This window comes from Ambystoma mexicanum, chromosome 1q, assembly GCF_040938575.1.
Source record: "Ambystoma mexicanum isolate Mex_15411 chromosome 1q, UKY_AmexF1_1, whole genome shotgun sequence".
Taxonomy (NCBI): Eukaryota; Metazoa; Chordata; class Amphibia; order Caudata; family Ambystomatidae; genus Ambystoma; species Ambystoma mexicanum.
Window position 1 is genome coordinate 553,276,759 of NC_090922.1, and position 20,689 is coordinate 553,297,447.

Below are 20,689 nucleotides of genomic sequence, written 5' to 3' on the forward strand. Positions count from 1 at the left end.
ACACAGACCGTCACAAACCTATGCAGTCTCTCTCAATCATACACATGACACTCAACAGAACACTTCCCCCACATAGATACACAGATTCATATGTACAGTCACAGAAATAGTTATGCCCCCATACAGCTTCTCCCAATAACTGAATGATGGAGAGAAGCTTTATGGGGGCGTGAGGACATGAGGGCATGACTGCTTGTGTGCATGTATATATAAATATGTGCATTTGCCTGATTACTGGTGGGTGCTGTGTTGGGGAGTGACGCGTGAACACTTCACTCACTTCACTCACGCAGATATACACATGCACACAAGCAGTCAGGCACCCATACAGCATCTCTCAATCATACACGACAGCCAATAGAACACTTCACTCACACGCAGACGCTTTAAAAATGCAATCTCTCTCTCAGACACACAACGATTAAATATCCCCATAATGAGCCCCCACAGAGGCTAAGTGTAGAGGTAGCAGTGCCCTGTAGCAGTGGGAGCGCCCGGATGCTCAACTCCGCCACCGTCCCCCCGGTGGCCCCTGCATATGGCTCCTGAGTCTCTAGCTGCCTCCCTCTTTCAGCATGACCCCCGGATCTGGCGAGACGTGCATTCTCTGAGCCGCGGCCTCTGGAGGTCTGGCTTTATCATGCACTGTATGTGTGTGTGCGTGTATGTGCTTCAACGCACGGGAATGACACTTGCCATGCAGCACTCACACGTGAACAAGCCAATAGCATCCAGAGATGGAAGTCTGACTCATGCGAGATAAAGCCCAGCCAGGCTTTTCCATTAGAGTGGTCTGAAATGTCAACTAAAGCTAATTACATGCGCATAGGTTTGTCAGTTAAAGAAAATATTTTACAAAATAAAGCAATATTGTAACTCTGACTGACTCCTTGCATATTTTAAATGCTGTTGTTAATTGTTCAAGCTGCTAATAGGCATTTCTTACATAATATGATTGTATACAGGGCTTCGATTGGCACAGTTATGTAAATAAACTAAGTAATGACACATGTTATAATTATTCAACATTAAACAATGTGCCGGTGTCATCGGCATGTGGGCGACTGGGAATTCTAACTGGGACTGCAGAGAGAACACATATTTCCGCTGGGTGTGTTCAATTTGCTCGCTCTTCTACTGAAAATAGGTCCTCATTACACATTTGGCGAGGTGGGTACACAAGTGGTGGTACTGCCACCGCTGGCTCTTTTTTTGGTGGTAACGGAATTGCTGCTGTTTTTCTGGCATCACCAATAATAAATTTGGAGGTAAAGTGGAGGATTTACCTCCAACATCAAAATGGAGGTAAATCTGCCACCTCACTTTCAAAAATTGGCAGATTTTCCACATAGTGAATCCACTAGTGGTAAATCCGTCAAAAATCCCCATGGATTCCTCTAAACTCCAAAAGTGGGGAATGAAGATTACTGGTAATCCTGTGCTAAACCCACAGGACCAGGTTGTGGTGAATGTAATCTAGTTTGGCAGTAATTCGTCAGATTTACCACCAAACTCGTAATGCGGCCCTACCCTGCCTCAGTGCTACAGAATGTGCCCACCTCTACTTCTATGGGTAGTCAAGGTGAAACTGTCTTATACGCAGAGGCGTTGCTAGGGGGGGCTCAGGGGGCTATAGCCCCTGGTCTTTTGGTTGTAGCCCTGGATGAATCTCATGGGCTACAACCAAAAGGCTAGCTAGCCCCCAGTCGCGACAATCCCGACATTAGCGCAGCCCCTGGTCTTTTCCAGTCGTAGCAACACCCCTGGTTATACGACTATGTTAGGTTTAAAGCGTTGTACTAGGCGAGGTTCCATTTGAATGTAGTAATACCCAGTGACTGAAATTGAATAAAGGAACATGTGGGCAGAGGCGTGTCAGAGACAGCTGGCACAAACACAAACTCCTGTCGCCAGCGAGTACAGACTTGGGAACACTCTGCACTGGGCAGGGAACCACAGACACAGATGCACGGAAACGCCACCGTCTGAAGAGAGACACGGCGAGGCTGTCACAGTGGGGGTGCCACATGGATGAACGGCACTCCACTGGCACTGTGCCCATTTGAAAAGCTCAGCGAAGTCCAGGTGAGGACTCCAATTACCTGGGATTTCTACTCACACGGGGGCTGCCACGCCCATCCGAAATCTCTTCCAAGGACAGTGATTAAAGCTACCGCTTTCACAATTGTGGGTTTTTCCTGTTGCTAAAATGGCGAATTGAGAAAGGCCCATCAGAGTCTGATTCCCTGCAGTGTCAATGAGCCAGAGGTTCTAGGTTATGTGAAGAGGTAAGAATCGTGGTGCTGAAGACAGTCACGAAGGTAAGTGAATTATATGAGTTTGTATTTGTGTATTTGGCTCAGGGGTGGTCAAGCTTTGAGGTCGAGCACCATGATGTCATAGATAGTGTTCGCATGTTGAAACAATGCAAGCAAATTACGTGTTACTCACTCCCTAGTCCACAAAGAGCAAGCACGGCAAGTTTCTATAGGCAGGAGAGCTGGATGAGCTCTGAATCATGACACCTCTGGGAATCATTTTTTGGAGGGGCTGTCTGGACATTGTTGAGGTGAACTAGGACCTTATCTGGGACTGGATCTCTCATGGGCTTAGCTGGACTCTTCTGGTAGTTATCTGGTCTGTCCAGTCTATTCACTCTTCCCAAAAAGGGCTAAATTACTTTCTTCTGTTAAAAGTAGGTAGGTGAAGGCACTTGGGCCAGGCATGGGTGTACAGTCAGTCATTTGTGGGATGCTGTTCTAGGCCTGGTATTAACTTTGCATTCTGGGACATTTAGTCGCAGATTAAAACATTAAAAAGCCAGGAATACATTTCCCAGAATGCACATTTCAAACCAGTGCTGGACTTGCATTTCCTGATTGCAATGGGGCATGTTGGCATGTATACACTAAAGAGGAGAAATGGGGTGGAATGCTAGATCATGATAACCTGCTGGAGAGCAAAGGGATGGCAACTTCCAAATGCATCTTTGTATTTGTATATATTGTAATTTATAGAACACTTTGGCAAAAGCGGTTGCACAACATCAATCATAAAATGAGACACAAGAATGCACATTTAACTGACAACAAGTCGTAAAGCATAATATAGTTTATCAAGACAAAGAAGACACAGAGAGAACATTGGGTATAAGCAGCAAACAGAAAATAGCAAGAGAAGAAGGAGATGGACAGAGGAAGAGAAAAGGCCATACAAGCGAGATTGAGCTCAATGCAGACGAGGGACAAATAAAAGTGATACACAGGTAGAGTGAAGAAAGCCAGAGTGGGTATACAGAGAAACTAAAGAGGAGAGCTAGAGAGGCGCTTGACCATATAGAGATGTATAGACTATGCAGAAGACGTATAGACGTATACGATAGTGGAAGGTGAAGCAATGAAGGGAAGCTAGGGAGGAAGATATAAAGTACTGAGGAGAGAGGTGAAAGAGTAGGAGGAAAGAAGCATTAAAGATAGATTGAAGTAAAACTAATGCATTAGCATGAAGATCGAAAACAGCTCCAAGCAACAGTCGAGACGGGGAAACGTCAAGAGAAGTGCTAAGGATTTTCATTGCATGGAATATTAAAAATGTGTGATGTTGTATAGAAAGAATCAAGTTGTTGAGGCCAAGTTTGCAAAATCGGCCGAAAAAGAATGAGAAGGGTCAAAGATAACCCCAAAGTGTTGTTCAGTTGATGCGAATGGAAGATGGAAATGTGGAGTTTGGGGGGATATTGGAGCATCAATTGCACTGACTAGAGAATTCTAAGGCAGAAAATAAAGAACCTCCGTTTTTGTGGGATTAAGGTGAGGTGAATGGTAGTATCCAAGTCTGATGAGCGGAAAGAGTAGAATGAAGAGTATCTGAAAATGAAGAAAAAGAAACGTAGATTTGAGTGTCATCTACAGTTGATATTAGTGAAAAGTGAGTTATAAAGGGAAAAAGTAAGGATCCTGGTACTAACCCGTGGGGAACGCTACAGCCCACGGGGAGAGCTGCTGAGGATTGTCCTTCCCAGGATAAGGAATACGTTTGACTTGAAAGGTAAAAGGGCAGCCAGTCAACAACAGAACAAGAGAGCCCAAAGTTATAAAGAGTAGAGGATACAATGATCCATAGTATCAAACGCAGCACCCAGTTCTCATGGAGTTCTAACAGTTTCTGGAGAGCAGGACATACCATTGCAACTCTGGGGTGGCACAATGCAAGATGCAAGACCTTGAAATTGTATGGTGCAGTGCTTGGGAGACTGCAGCATGATAAGTGTGTCTCAATGGAGCGGGGAAACAGCACAAGAGCATTCACCCACCATTCCATACCCAACATACAAAGTACCCAATTCCCAAAAACCTATCTATTCCAGTGGAAGACTACTTCTCTATGAGGCTGACTAAGCTGGGGAAGTGAATCCAAGTGCACATTTAAATGCAGCTTTGCCACTCCCTTTCCTCCTTAGTCTGTGTTAACAATTCCAAGAATCTATTGTACGACCTTACATCCTATTGATAATGAGCCCTCAGGTTTTATACCACTGCCACATTTTAAAGCTGATCTATGTAATTCAATTAGGAGCTGGAGACAGGCTGCTCAGTTAAAGCAGCATTGTAAAACTTACATTTATTCAGAGGTCCAGCATTAAAAAACTAAAACAATACTTTTCAATCATAATGTATATTTACAGGGCCTGCGGTAGCGGGCATGTAATTATGGTTAAGTTGGTCAACTCGTAGAAAGAGCATTTTTTGGGTGGTTTATAACTTAGCCTCCCCCTGGACAAATCCTCCCGGAACCTTGCAAAAAAAAGTATATGACCGCCACAAATTGATTGTGCAAAGTTTGATGCAGTTTCGTCAGGGGGGGGGGGCAAAGTTATATGGCGCGTCCCAAAATTTGTGGAAATCCTTGTAGATGCAATGGAAAAAAAAATCTGCTAATTCCTACTGCCCAAACCACGGGATGGATTTTCACCAAATTTGCAGCAGGAATGGCGGCTTAATCCTGAAAGCTTGCTTTTGTAAATTTGGTGTACCATTGTATTCGGTCCGTGCACCACCCCTTGGACCAATCAGCGGGCCGATGATGTTCACGTACATCGGAAACACCCGCTAATTGGATGGCAAGAACCGAGGGGTGCGTCATATTTAAACGGTCACCATGTTGGATCCGTGGACAGCCACCAGGGCCTGCGCATCGTGCAGTGGGGAAAACATCTGGAAAACACATTTGGGGTTATTTGGTGATCGAAAGAGGGGCTGGAATGGCTGGGGGGAGTAGAATAAAGATAATATGGATCTGTTCATTAGATGAAAAAAGTGGGCGTGGGTTCCGCTCGCTCTGCAGACACCGCGGTAGTCTGTAGACTTTGGAGAGAACGTACAGCTTGGGAAAAGCATTTTGGTTTTTGATGGATGAAAGAGGCTATGGAAAGGGTAGGGGAGTGAAAGATGATATGAAGTGGTTTGTCTAGGTGAACAAAGGGTGTGTTGTAGGTCTCACCAAGTCCGCAGTCAATTTTGGTTTCCACGGATATAATTTCATTTGCAGGGGGTTGAGGATGAGTTTTGTTATTTGGAGGTGTATTGTGGATACTTGTTATATGGCTTAATTATATTGTCGTCAGTGGCCAGATTCTTGGGGCATGGACGGCAGTTAGTTTTGGTGTCCATGGACATAATTTGGATTGTAGGGGTTTTAGGGCGAGTTTTGTTATTGGAACGTGTATTGTACATACTTGTTATATGGTTTAATTCTATTGTGGCCATGGCCCCAAGAATCTGCCCACTGGCCACAAAAACAATAGTGATGTGTGTATAGTAATTATAGGTAATTTAGTGGAGTATACAGCATTTTTAATATGGTGGAATTATTTAATTAAAGTGTATATAGTATTTATGATTGTAGTACAATTAAGGACAGTGCTCCTTGATCTCTCATCCACCTTTCACATGGTCAATAATTGTTCCCTCATTAAACGGTTTTCATGATACCGTTAGCATCATGGACCGGGTACTGGAAATCCTGATTTGGTTTCCTTACTAACCACCCTTAGCAGCTTCAACTTGGCTGTTTGTACTCCATCACGTCACTGTGTACCTGACGAGTACCCCATGGTTTTATCCTATGATTGTGGCTCTTCTATATCTATTTCGTCCTTCTGGCTCACTTGATGCCCTTCTTTTTTTCTCATTTCCAGTGTTATGTTAATGCACACACTAGAGTAATATGTGTATAGTAATTATAGATAATGTAGTGTGAGTATACGGTATGTGTAATATGGTGGAATGATATAATTAAAGTGTCTATGGTATTTATGATTGTAGTATAACTGAGGACAGTGCTCGTTGATATCTCATCCACCTTTCACACGGTCACCTCCCTTACCATCTTCAACTGGGCTGTTTTCACTCCACCAACTCACTGTGTACCTGCAGAGTACCCCAGGGTTTTATCCTATGATTGTGGCTCTTCCATACCAGTTTCACCCCTCTGGTTCACCAGTTGTCTTTCTTTTTCCCCATTCCCAGTGTTATGTTAATGACACACAGGTTTCCTTAAACTTCCCTGAACGTATTTGCTGTCCTTGTTTTTTATCTGTAAATGTCTGACTTCCATCAAGTCATTGTGTGCGTCTAACAATCTGTGTCTCAATGCCAGTAAAACAGAGTTCTTTCTTACTGTGACACCTGTGCCCTGTTTTTCTCCTACCCTCTGCATGCTGTCTTTGGGCCTTCTAGTCAAACCATCCTGTGAGGCCGGAAGCCATGGGGTTATCTTTAAATCCTCTCTCTCCTTTACTCCTTGCATTTAGGAGCTTGTACAGAAAACCCATGCTTTCAGATTCACCTCCTTACAGGCCTTGTACCGTTCCTCACTTTCCCCGAGAAGCTGAATGTCTTTAGAGCCCTGGTCCTGTGTAGGCTGGAATACTTCAACATTCTCTTCCTTAACCTCCTTGTTTGTTGTTTATGCCCCCTTGGGCTAATCTAGAATAGGGCTGCATGACTTATCCTCGGCCTCACGCCCAGGGATCATATCACTGCAGCCCTAAAATGTGTACATTGGCTCCTGCTAGCTGCAAGTACTAAATAATGTCCACATTTTTTAATCTTAAATACTGCCCTACTAGAGGCCTCTGCTGCTGTAGCTGTGATACTCTGCTTGTCAAACAATTTTTAAACCAGAAACAGCCTTCCTGCTCTTGTATACCTCATTTGGAATTCCATACATTTCTGGAAACATCTGAAAAGTATGCTTTTCTGTACCTATTTTACTTAATCCCTTCCCTGCTAACTCATACTGCTGCCACAGAGACTGATGGCCTCGTTCCTTATGAACCTCACAGATTTCACGCCCTACATCTAGTTGGCACCAGTACACCCTGCCACCTTTCAGCACAGCCCTTGCGGTCCTACCATCTGGTGAATGTGAACCACACCCATGGGACTCCTCCGTTACAGCAGGCAGCTAGTGGCCTTCCAGTTTGGCATGTCTTGGCTCTTTCTTTCAGGGCTTTTATGAGCACTTGGTAATCCCTACTCCTCTTTCCATTTATGCACTTCCTTTACTCCGCAATGCAAATGTGCATTTATAGCAGCAGTGTGTACAATTTCTTTTGGATAAGCAAGTGAAATATATATGCAAAAGATGTGTAGAGCATTGTGAAGTGGCAGTTGGTGTGTGGAAGTTTAATATGTTGATAGGGTTATATGTAGAGTGTTTTTAACGGGTTGGTGGATATATGTGTGACTGTTTGAAACAGGCAATGAGGGAGTGCTACATACATAACAGTAAAAAGGGTAGAAGGTCTGTCTTGTGTGATGGTGTGCATGTGCAATCCAGGTTTTTTAAATAATGCTTGGCCTAGAGAGGGGACTGCAGTGACCACAGATAGTCATGAAAAGCCACAGATTATGGTCTTGATCATATCCTTAAGAAAAGTATTTGGGACAGAAAATTGTTTCTGTGCTTTTGTCTTTTTCTCTAGTATGCAAGTGTCCCTTATTTCCATAAGCATAGTATAACATGCTAATGGGAATGTTGGAGAATCGTATTGAATCTATATATGTTACGGAAAAGTGTAATGTAGATTAACTCTATAAGCTTATTTTTTTGCTTCTATTTTTAAACCGTGAAAGGCGGTTCCTAAAGGAACCATTTTTTGATTTTGTACTCTTTTTTTTCTTTTTTTGCAGGAGATGTTAGAAGTAAGGTAAGGGAGGGAAATAAGGGATGGGACACCAACCACAGATATAAAAGGTAAAAACCTTAGGGGTAGTCTTGGACAATGAACTATCAATGAAGCCTCATGTATCCTACATTCGGGCTGCGTGTGGCTTCATCAACAAGCGCATACAATAGATTCGACATTTTATTACCTCTGAAAATTGCGCATTGCTGTCCACTGCGTTATTCAATTCCAGGCTTGACTACTGTAATAGTCTGTTGGCTGGTACCAACGCTCTGAACATCCGGGCCCTTCAAGTTACACAGAATAATGCTGTACGCACCATCTTCGAGTTCTCTCGCCGTGCACATATTTATACATTCAGGAAACCATGCATTGGCTCCCCATAATGCAAGGAATTTCACACAAAGTTCTCACTTTAGCTCACAAGTGCTTATCTCTCTCATGCCCAGTATACCTATCAGATTGTACCAAGAGCAAGACATCCATTAGAAATCTTCGGTCATCTGTAGCACCTACACTTGTCCAGCCAAGATTCAAACTGGTTTATTTTGGTGGCACAAGCTTTGATGTCCAAGCCCTACTTTTTTGGAACTTCCTTCCTGTCTCTATACGCCTTATTGAAGACTATTGCTCCTTTAAAAAGGCCATTAAGACTCACCCTTTTAATATCAACCCTGTTTAAGGTGCTTCCTGTTACCTCTTGCTTTTCCCTGATCTGATGTAATTGTTGTTTGTAAGTATGGTCTGGTTTTATGTGCGGCCTGAGGCCCATGGGCAAGAGGAGCGGTACAAAAATTAAAATAAATAAAAAATAAATCAATAAAGGGCAGGTGGACAGGAGAAGATGTTGAGCGTGTGTTAATTTTAAGGTAGGGGCAGTGTTTCTCATGCCCCTTGATTATAGCCTTGAAAGCACTTTGGAACTGCTCTGCCCTGTAGAGAAGTGTGTTGCAGTATGTACACAGGACTGTTGTCTTGGAAAGATATGGATCAACAGTTTTTTATATGGCTTGCAAAGTAGCTGGTGAGATTTCTTGCCCCAAAGGAGACAACAGTACTCTGTATATAGTGCAAAACACCACTGTGCAGTAGGACACAGTTTCAAAGTTCTTTTAAGGCTGTAATCAAGGAGCAAGAGAAACACTGCCCCCTACATTAGATTTAATTCATGCCCAACATTTTCCCCTGTCCACCAACCCATCCATATCTGTGGTTGGTGATGCTTCCCTCATTTCCCTCGCCCACCTTACTTCCTGGCTTCTCCTGCAAAAAAATAAAAAAATAAATAAAAAATAAACACACACCAAAGAAAGGTTCCTTTAGGAACCACCTTTCACGGTTAGAAAATAGAACTAAAACAAATAGTCTCATATACCCCATCTACTTTACATGTTTCTGTGAAGTAGATAGACTCAATACGATTCTCCAATATTTCCATTAGCATTTTGTACTATGCTAATGGAATGATGGACATTTGTATACTAGAGAAAAAATAAAATGACAGAAACAATTTTCTGTGCCAAATTCAATTCTCTAGCATACAATGAGGAGCAAAATCCATAGACCCTCATCACTATCCACAGTCTCTGCAGTCCACTTTCCAGTAAATTCATCATTAAAAGAACTGCATGGCACATGCACACCATAGCACAAGACAGCCCTTCTACACTTTTTACTTTTATGTTTGTAACACTCCCTCATTGCCTGCTTTCGAACAGTCACACATCCATCCACCAATCACTTCCAAAACCTCTACATATGACCCTATCAACATATCAAACTTCCACACACCAACTGCCACTTCACAATTTTCTACAAATCATTTGCATCAGCATTTCCCTCACTTATACAAATACATTGTACACTGTCCTGTTATAAAGGCATATATGCATTTTACAGTAACAAAAGTGCATGACTGGAAGGGGGAGTGAGGATTGCCAAGTGCTGATGGGAGCCCAGGACAGAGGTGCCAAGGGATTTCAAGGTGGAAGGCCAATGTGTAACTGCTGGGGCAGAGGATTCCCAAAGGCGGAGTGCACAGCCGCCAGGCAGTAGACCCACAATGACAGTGCTGAAAGAGGGAGGTACTGGTGTGAACTACGGTGGTCGGTCAAAAAACCGAAAACAAAATATCGAATCACAAAAATATCGAAACCAAAATCTCGAAAAAATAATCTCGAATTATTTATTAATTTATTTATATGTATTTGTGGGTTCAGGTAAGTATAAAAAAAAGGGTAAAATAAAAAAAAAAAAGAAAAAAGGGGGGTTGGGGGGGAACCCCCCCATTTCGAAATAAAAACGTGATTTTTGTTTTCGAGATTTTGGACTCGAGATATTTTTTTTTCGAGATTTTGTAATTCGGTTTTTTCACTATAAACCGTGGACTACGTATAGAGCATGGAACCTGTGCGGTTTATGAAGGACCAGGCCAACAGTCTCAGCAGCAGTGCTGTGAGTTAGCAGGGAAGGGATAGAGGTATAGAGGAAGAGAAAAGCAGAGTTTTCAGAGGTTTCTGAAACTTAAGGAATTCTGGCTCAACTCTGAGAGGGGCAAGGAAACTGTTCCAAACAGAGACACCAGCCGGAGAGAGACCCCTGCCTCCTGCTCTCTCTTTGGAGAAGTGTTTGACAAACAGAGAATTGGAGTTAGAGGAGCAGAGGGCGCTAGCAGAGGAGTATTTATGGAGAGAAAGTTGGGGTTAGCATGGTGCCAGCTCCCAAGAAAGCCTAACTGATGATACAGAGGATCGTGATTTTCATCCTTTTAGTGATCAGGAGCCAATGTAGAGATTTTAGGGCTTCAGAGATACAATCCTTGGGCTAGAGGCCAAGGATACATCTTCCAGCCCTATTCTGGATTAGCTGAAGGGGGCATAGAGAACAAAGGGGGGCATTTATTTATTGTTCACCTATTAGAAGCTTATACAATAAGTAAAACTGTTTCAAAGTGCCCACAGGGCAAACAGGGTGGGGACAGGAGAAGGTAGACAACTAATTAAAGCAAGGATAAATAATTGGGCAGACAAACCTACTATGCTTTGTGAGTTTTCAGAACGTGCAGGTGCAGAGGGTGGAGGGGTGAGGGATAAGGTGCTTTAATGCTCATGGAGAAATGCTCAGGATAAGTGCTGAGTGGAGATGAACATAAGTGCAAACACCCATGGGTAGGGTGAGCCCAAGTAAGTGCAGCAGAAGACAGTGGATGGGATGAGAGATGTGAGGGGGTCAAGGCCCAGAGGACACATAAGGGCCCTGCACATCAGTCATGCTGCTGTAAGATTAGCCGGGAAAAGAGGAGGTGAAGGAATAGGTAAAGAGAAAGGTCTTGAGGTATTTTCAGAATTTAAGGAAGTCAAGACGCAGAGGGTAAGGGAGTCTGTTCCACAGGAGGGAGCCAGCCAAGGAAAATGATTGCCCACCAGCTCTCTGTTTAGCAAAGCACTTAACCCGCAGGGATTTAGTGCCAGAGGAACAGAGGAGCCTAGAAGGAGAGTATTTGGTCAGGAAGTGTCGAAGATAGCATGGTCCCTAGACCCATAAAGCCTTGTATACGATACAGAGGGATTTGAATGTAATCCGTGCTGAGACCGGGACCCAGTGAAGGATTTGTAGGGCAGCAGAGATGCGGTCCCTGGGCTTGAGGCCAAGGACAAGTCGTGTTGCCCTATTCTGGGTTAGCTGTTGAGGTTGCTGGGTAGAGGAAGGAAGATTGAGGAGAAGGCTATTGCAATAATCTAGCCTAGAGAGAACTGGAGCACAGATAACATTGAGTCTCTGGGGGAAGGCGAGGAAGGGTAGAGTCCTTTTGAGAAGTAAGACCTAAAAGTGGAACTTCCTGACAATGTCCTGAATATGTGGGATGAAGGAAAGGGAGGAGTCAAATATGACTCCAAGATTCCTAGCTACAGTGGAGAGGGTAGGGGGGTCATGGAGGAAGGCCAGAGTGCAGGGAAGAAGTACGGTGCAGGAGACCGAATAGGGAGACTCTCGGTTTTGCTGGCATTGAGGCAAAGGTTGTTGGCAGCGCACCAGGCCTGGATGGCAGAGAGGCAGCCAGAGATTAAGGAGGTTGCAAGGGCGTCTGTGGGAAGTTTGAAGAAAAGTTGTGTATCATCAGCGTAGCACTGGAAGTTGGGGGAGAAGGAGGAAATGAGTCATGCCGGCAAAGAAAGGTATATGTTAAAAATCCTGGGTGAAAGAATGGAGCCCTGGGGGATGCCATTGGTAGCAGAGGAAGAAAGGGAGGAGAAAGGGCACAGAAGAGTTTTGGAGGAGTAGTCAGTTCGGAAGGAGGTAAGCCAGTCCAGTGTCCACTCCGAGATGTCAAGGGTGTAATGGAGCCTTTTATGAGGATGGAATGATTCACTGTGTCAACTGCAGAAGAGAGATCAAGAAGGATGAGTACAGCAGAGCCTTTGGAGTCAAAAGATGCGAGCAGTTGTTCACGGGTGTTCATAAGAGCAGTTTCTGTGCTTCAGGATGCTCAGAATCCAGACTGCTAGTCATGAAGACCGCCCAAAAATTTCAGTATGAGAGTTGAGTTGGGGGATGGCCAGTTTTTCAAACAGCTTTCCCAGGAAGGGAGTGTGCTCCGGGACCCCAACTGGCCCATAGAGTCGGGGTTTGCCCAGAAGCACTTTAAGACAAGATAGCAGCACCCATGAGATGGATGGGTTGCAGATTCAATACTCCAACACCAAATCAAAAACACAACTCAACGGTTTGGCAAAGGGAGTCTGTTTAATGACAAGTACAAAAAACTGGGAGTCTCATGAATATCAGCAGATGCATGATCTTCCTTCTCGCTTCACAACTCCAACGAACTTAATTAAAATCATAACATTTATACTGAAAACTCGTCATCATTAACGTATAACGCTTAAAAGTTGGCATACAATTCTATTGGTTCGGGAAAGATAACGTTACTATAGGTACTATATCTTTATATGGTAACGGAGTAAGGGGATTGGGTAAACACTGTCAGGTGGGGCATCTAAGCCTTACCATCAACCTAGCTACTGTAGACATCACTAGAAGTATGACGTCTCATTGGTTCTACTAACTCTAGGACCCTAGATTACTTGGTCCCTTGTGATTGGGTTGGCACCAACCCTACCCATATTTTTCCACTTCGATTAGCAGCATGCAGAATAATGAGGCCAGGTGCAGGGAGTAAGCCTGTAGCCCAGCTTTCCTTCAATTTATGTTACAGCCATTCATCACCTTAGTGGCAGTGTGTCAATTACTGCCTTGTAGTTTGGCCTTGTGTCTGCCTCTTGTTCTGAGAAAGTTGAAGGCGAATGGGTAAAATAAGGCTCCATGCGTAGGTGTGAAAGGCTTACTTCTGCTCGCTCAGCTAGTCACATGGTTCAGACACCGTGAATTCATTGTACAATTCCTGTGTTTGACTTTCGATTCAACCATATCCTGCCTCCGGCTTCTTATCTTGGCCCTTCAGAGCAGTGTATTCTGTTCTTTGCTTCAATGTATTGTGGCCACTGTTCGTTCATCTTGACAGATACAACCTTGATTCTCCAGGCACGGTGTGCCTCTGCTGAGTTTCGTTTCTGCCGCTGTAGTCTCGATTTCATCGTGTGGCCTTTTAGTAACCTTTTTGTTGATTCTGCTTCTTGTGCAAAGTGGAAGTATACTTATATAACATACTTGTTTGAGGTAGATTATGAATAGCGGCGCTTGCCGCACTATCTTTCTACTAAGCATATCAAGCCGCATGATTTTCTTGGCTTTCTTGCGGTTCCAAGCATATGTACACGTGTAACCTTGGTTGAATATCTTCAATTTGCTCGTGGCTTAAGCTTCTTATATTTGACATCGTCCTTTCACTTTAGGTTCACGATATCCTTGTCTCATGGCGTTTCGTCTCTTTTCGTCATTCTCTGGTCGTCATTTCTTTTATATATGTGGGTCAGTCCGGGTTCCCGTGACATCACCATTCGTCTTTCAATAAGACCTTTTTGGTTTCTTCCGGGACTGTACTCAGACTATCTTCATTTCGTTTTAATTTGTTGATATGGCTTCCTCAATGGATGTCTTACTATCCATGGTTTCCTTGGTACTGGTACTTCAATAGGTGCAGTTCTTCGGATAGGTACTGGACAGAGCCCCACTGCAGCTCTCTGTTGGTATATTTGCTCATCATATGTTACATTTCTCGGTGTGAACGTTCCTGCTACTTCAAATGGACGGTTGGAGTGCGGGTTGTATTTGGGACCTCCTCTACACTCCCCCCTATGAGCGATTCATCGACCACTTTCCCTTCTTTATTCAGTTCATCCAATTTCTCTTGTGCTTCATTAGTTGAGTTCATTCTTTCTTCATCTTCTGGGTCTATACATGATGGTCTGAATAAATGCTTCTTTGGGGTCCATATCTTTATGACTCCTTTTAAACTTCCTGCTGTTCTCACGTGTTTGTCTTTGTTCCACATCATTAGTTGAAACTGTCCATTTGGGCTGCAGTAAACCCATCTTCCCACATAATTTCAATGCTTCTTGGGATATTGAAACTTTGTTCCTTCTGGTGAGTGATGCTGGACTTCACAAAGTCTATTATGTCTTCGTCAGTCAGGTCTTTGGGCTTCCAACCTGGCTTGAAATCAATCCTGATCATCATGCCTGTGGCTTTTTTCACAGTTTGCTGGCACTGAGAGATTATTATCTTGATGACACAGACTCCTAGCAATATCATCACTAACAGGGCTTCTAGGAACTTGAATGCATCTGCCATCCATTGTGGAACCCATGAGAATAGTGAACCAAACCAGCTGTCATCATCAACTTCGTCAGTTTCATCGATAATTTGGTTCTGTAGTTTAGTCAGCATACCTATGGCCTCTGTTAGAGTTCCATTTTCTTCATCGTGAGATGGTATAAATGTGCAACTTAATTCTCCTATTTTTGCACAAACTCCCCCATCCATAGCTGTGATCATGTCAAGGACATCTCTGTTCTGGAGGGCCATCAATCAAACTGCTCTTAACTCTTCCTTTATGGCGTTGAATCCTTTTATGGTCGTGTTGATGGTCTGCAGTAACTCCCATCTGGTTATCTGCAACCATTTAGTATTTGCTCCAACTTGAAATCTTAGCATGAAGATTGTCGTGAACACTGTGAGGTGAGGCTAAACAGCCTGTGTTCATATGGGATTGCATGGAAGGCTTCTTCTGATTTGGCAGAAAAGTAATTCTCTCTCTTCATTCTATTCAGCAGCTCCACAGATCTCTTTTTCCTCAGTTGAGCATCTGCTTTCAGAAAGCTGTCAATATTCAGGTAACTCTTCGGGATCACCAAAGCTGGAACGTGGACTTTCACCAGGGTGCATGTACCTCCCCAGTTTTTCGGCAGCCTGATGTATGCATTTGAATCACCTTACCAATAATCCATTAGTACTGCAGTTCCATGCACCATCCCTGGAGCATCAAAAATGTGTCCACAGTTTTGAATCTCTCCCATCTTCCTTGTGCCATTATTCCTGAAGCATAGTTTTGGATTCTCCAATGGCACTATCTGCAAGGGTCCTCCTCTGTCTTCGACCCAAGTCAATAGTTTTGTGAGTTTTGGCCATAATTGCTTGCATATCCTTTGTGAATTTTCAATTGCTTCCTTGCAGGTTCAGAGGACCATCCATGCCCTGTAAATCACTACCCCTTTTTCCCATCCATCTGGTGAAAGCACTGTTCCCCAAACTTGCATTTGGCCTCTGTTCTTACATCCACAAGCTTCTTCTTGAGTTTTCTCTTGGATATTTAGCTTCTTGTTCACTTCCCATCTGATTTCAGCTCCTTTCACTCCAGGTTTCTCGTACCTGATCACATGATTCTTAGTGTGAGCTCTGTTTCTTGTCTTGATGTCCTGGACATAATCATCTTCATCAGGATCAGTTGCTTCAGTTGCCCAGTTCAATGAAACATCACTTCCCATGAACTGGCTCTGGTTTTACACATTGCTACGTGCGAGAGACAGTGTGCTGTCTGGACATCAACTTCTCCAGCTACGAAGATCTTGGACTTCCCCATGCTATACGATAGGACAAAGCATTCCCCTTCTGAACTCTGTCTTCCCACTTCTTTCATGTGCTTGTACCAGATGTTGTTTCCCAAATGTGCTGTGCTGTCCAAGTAATTGTTTAGTTCACTGTCATCTCCGTGTATGCTTCTCTTGATCCTCAGGGCATGTAGTTATGGTTAAGTTGGTCAACTCGTAGAAAGAACATTTTTTGGGTGGCTTATAACTTAGCCTCCCCCTGGACAAATCCTCACGGAACCTTGCAAAACAAGTATATGACGTCCTCAAAATGATTGTGCAAAGTTTGGTGCAGTTTTATCAGGGGGGGGGCAAAGTTATATGACGCGTCCCAAAATTTGTGGAAATCCTTGTAGACGCAATGGAAAAAAAAATCTGCTCACTCCTACTGCCCAAACCACGGGACGGATTTTCAGCAAATTTGCAGCAGGAATGGCGGCTTAATCCTGAAAGCTTGCTTTTGTAAATTTGGTGTACCATTGTATTCGGTCCGTGCACCACCCCTTGGACCAATCAGCGGGCGGTGTGATGTTCACGTACATCGGAAACACCCGCTAATTGGATGGCAAGAACCGAGGGGTGTGTCATATTTTTTTAAACGATCACCATGTTGGATCCGTGGACAGCCACCAGGGTCTGCGCATCGTGCAGTGGGGAAAAAATCTGGAAAACACATTTGGGGTTATTTGGTGATCGAAAGAGGGGCTGGAATGGGTGGGGGGAGTAGAATAAAGATAATATGGACCTGTTCATTAGATGAAAAAAGTGGGCGTGGGTTCCGCTCGCTCTGCGGACAACGCAGTAGTCCATAGACAATGCTGTGAATGTACAGCTTGGGAAAAGCATTTTGGTTTTTTTGATGGATGAAAGAGGCTATGGAAAGGGTAGGGGAGTGAAAGATGATATGAAGTGGTTTGTCTAGGTGAATAAAGGGTGTGTAGGTCTCACCAAGTCCGCAGTCAATTTTGGTTTCCACGGATATAATTTCATTTGCAGGGGGTTGATGGTGAGTTTTGTTATTTGGAGGAGTATTGTGCATACTTGTTATATGGCTTAATTATATTGTCGTCAGTGGCCAGATTCTTGGGGCATGGACGGCAGTTAGTTTTGGTGTCCACGGACATAAATTGGATTGTAGGGGTTTTAGGGCGAGATTTTTTTATTGGAACGTGTATTGTATGTACTTGTTATATGGTTTAATTCTATTGTGGCCATGGCCCCAAGAATCTGCCCACTGGCCACAAAAACAATAGTGATGTGTGTATAGTAATTATAGGTAATTTAGTGGAGTATACAGTATTTTTAATATGGTGGAATTATTTAATTAAAGTGTATATAGTATTTATGATTGTAGTACAATTGAGGACAGTGCTCCTTGATCTCTCATCCACCTTTCACATGGTCAATAATTGTTCCCTCATTAAACGGTTTTCATGATACCATTAGCATCATGGACCGGGTACTGGACATCCTGATTTGTTTTCCTTACAACCCACCCTCACCAGCTTCAACTTCGCTGTTTGTACTCCATCACCTCACTGTGTACCTGCAGAGTACCCCATGGTTTTATCCTATGATTGTGGCTCTTCTATATCTATTTCATCCTTCTGGCTCACTTGATGTCCTTCTTTTTTTCTCATTTCCCAGTGTTATGTTAATGCACACATTAGAGTAATATGTGTATAGTAATTATAGGTAATGTAGTGTGAGTATACAGTATGTGTAATATGGTGGAATGATATATTTAAAGTGTTTATGGTATTTATGATTGTAGTATAACTGAGGACAGTGCTCCTTGATATCTCATCCACCTTTCACACGGTCGCCACCCTTACCATCTTCAACTGGGCTGTTTTCACTCCACCAACTCACTGTGTACCTGCAGAGTACCCCATGGTTTTATCCTATGATTGTGGCTCTTCCATACCAGTTTGAATCCTCTGGTTCACCAGTTGTCTTTCTTTTTCCCCCATTCCCAGAGCTATGTTAATGACACACAGGTTTCCTTAAACTTCCCTGAACGTATTTGCTGTCCTTGTTTTTTATCTGTAAATGTCTGACTTCCATCAAGTCATTGTGTGCGTCTAACAATCTGTGTCTCAATGCCAGTAAAACAGAGTTCTTTCTTACTGTGACACATGTGCCCTGTTTTTCTCCTACCCTCTGCATGCTGTCTTTGGGCCTTCTAGTCAGACCATCCTGTGAGACGAGAAGCCATGGGGTTATCTTTAAATCCTCTCTCTCCTTTACTCCTTGCATTTAGGAGCTTGTACAGAAAACCCATGCTTTCAGTTTCACCTCCCTACAGGCCTTGTACCATTCCTCACGTTCCCCGAGAAGCTGAATGTCTTTAGAGCCCTGGTCCTGTGTAGGCTGGTATACTTCAACATTCTCTTCCTTAACCTCCTCGTTTGTTGTTTATGCCCCCTTCGGCTAATCTAGAATAGGGCTGCATGACTTATCCTTGGCCTCAAGCTCAGGGATCATATCACTGCAGCCCTAAAATGTGTACATTGGCTCCTGCTAGCTGCAAGGACTAAATTATGTCCACGTTTTTTAATCTTAAATACTGCCCTACTAGAGGCCTCTGCTGCTGTAGCTGTGATACTCTGCTTGTCAAACAATTTTTAAACCAGAAACAGCCTTCCTGCTCTTGTATACCTCATTTGGAATTCCATACATTTCTGGAAACATCTGAAAAGTATGCTTTTCTGTACCTATTTTACTTAATCCCTTCCCTGCTAACTCATACTGCTGCCACAGAGACTGATGGCCTCGTTCCTTATGAACCTCACAGATTTCACGCCCTACATCTAGTTGGCACCAGTACACCCTGCCACCTTTCAGCACAGCCCTTGCGGTCCTACCATCTGGTGAATGTGAACCACACCCATGGGACTCCTCCGTTACAGCAGGCAGCTAGTGGCCTTCCAGTTTGGCATGTCTTGGCTCTTTCTTTCAGGGCTTTTATGAGCACTTGGTAATCCCTACTCCTCTTTCCATTTATGCACTTCCTTTACTCCGCAATGCAAATGTGCATTTATAGCAGCAGTGTGTACAATTTCTTTTGGATAAGCAAGTGAAATATATATGCAAAAGATGTGTAGAGCATTGTGAAGTGGCAGTTGGTGTGTGGAAGTTTAATATGTTGATAGGGTTATATGTAGAGTGTTTTTAACGGGTTGGTGGATATATGTGTGACTGTTTGAAACAGGCAATGAGGGAGTGCTACATACATAACAGTAAAAAGGGTAGAAGGTCTGTCTTGTGTGATGGTGTGCATGTGCAATCCAGGTTTTTTAAATAATGCTTGGCCTAGAGAGGGGACTGCAGTGACCACAGATAGTCATGAAAAGCCACAGATTATGGTCTTGATCATATCCTTAAGAAAAGTATTTGGGACAGAAAATTGTTTCTGTGCTTTTGTCTTTTTCTCTAGTATGCAAGTGTCCCTTATTTCCATAAGCATAGTATAACATGCTAATGGGAATGTTGGAGAATCGTATTGAATCTATATATGTTACGGAAAAGTGTAATGTAGATTAACTCTATAAGCTTATTTTTTTGCTTCTATTTTTAAACCGTGAAAGGCGGTTCCTAAAGGAACCATTTTTTGATTTTGTACTCTTTTTTTTCTTTTTTTGCAGGAGATGTTAGAAGTAAGGTAAGGGAGGGAAATAAGGGATGGGACACCAACCACAGATATAAAAGGTAAAAACCTTAGGGGTAGTCTTGGACAATGAACTATCAATGAAGCCTCATGTATCCTACATTCGGGCTGCGTGTGGCTTCATCAACAAGCGCATACAATAGATTCGACATTTTATTACCTCTGAAAATTGCGCATTGCTGTCCACTGCGTTATTCAATTCCAGGCTTGACTACTGTAATAGTCTGTTGGCTGGTACCAACGCTCTGAACATCCGGGCCCTTCAAGTTACACAGAATAATGCTGTACGCACCATCTTCGAGTTCTCTCGCCGTGCACATATTTATACATTCAGGAAACCATGCATTGGCTCCCCATAATGCAAGGAATTTCACACAAAGTTCTCACTTTAGCTCACAAGTGCTTATCTCTCTCATGCCCAGTATACCTATCAGATTGTACCAAGAGCAAGACATCCATTAGAAATCTTCGGTCATCTGTAGCACCTACACTTGTCCAGCCAAGATTCAAACTGGTTTATTTTGGTGGCACAAGCTTTGATGTCCAAGCCCTACTTTTTTGGAACTTCCTTCCTGTCCTTCCTGTCTTCCTTCCTGTCTCTATACGCCTTATTGAAGACTATTGCTCCTTTAAAAAGGCCATTAAGACTCACCCTTTTAATATCAACCCTGTTTAAGGTGCTTCCTGTTACCTCTTGCTTTTCCCTGATCTGATGTAATTGTTGTTTGTAAGAAGGGTCTGGTTTTATGTGCGGCCTGAGGCCCATGGGCAAGAGGAGCGGTA

General features: G+C 43.4%; 1 protein-coding gene across 1 annotated transcript in view; it reads left to right on the forward strand.

Moving 5' to 3' along the window:
• Positions 1 to 1,937: 1,937 nt before the first annotated feature.
• Positions 1,938 to 20,689, forward strand: part of LOC138521676 (carcinoembryonic antigen-related cell adhesion molecule 4-like) — a 312,017-nt gene continuing 293,265 nt past the window's right edge. The window contains exon 1 of the mRNA XM_069634692.1: positions 1,938 to 2,085. The gene's annotated coding sequence lies outside the window, so the exon portion shown is untranslated. The remainder of the gene's footprint in view (positions 2,086 to 20,689) is intronic.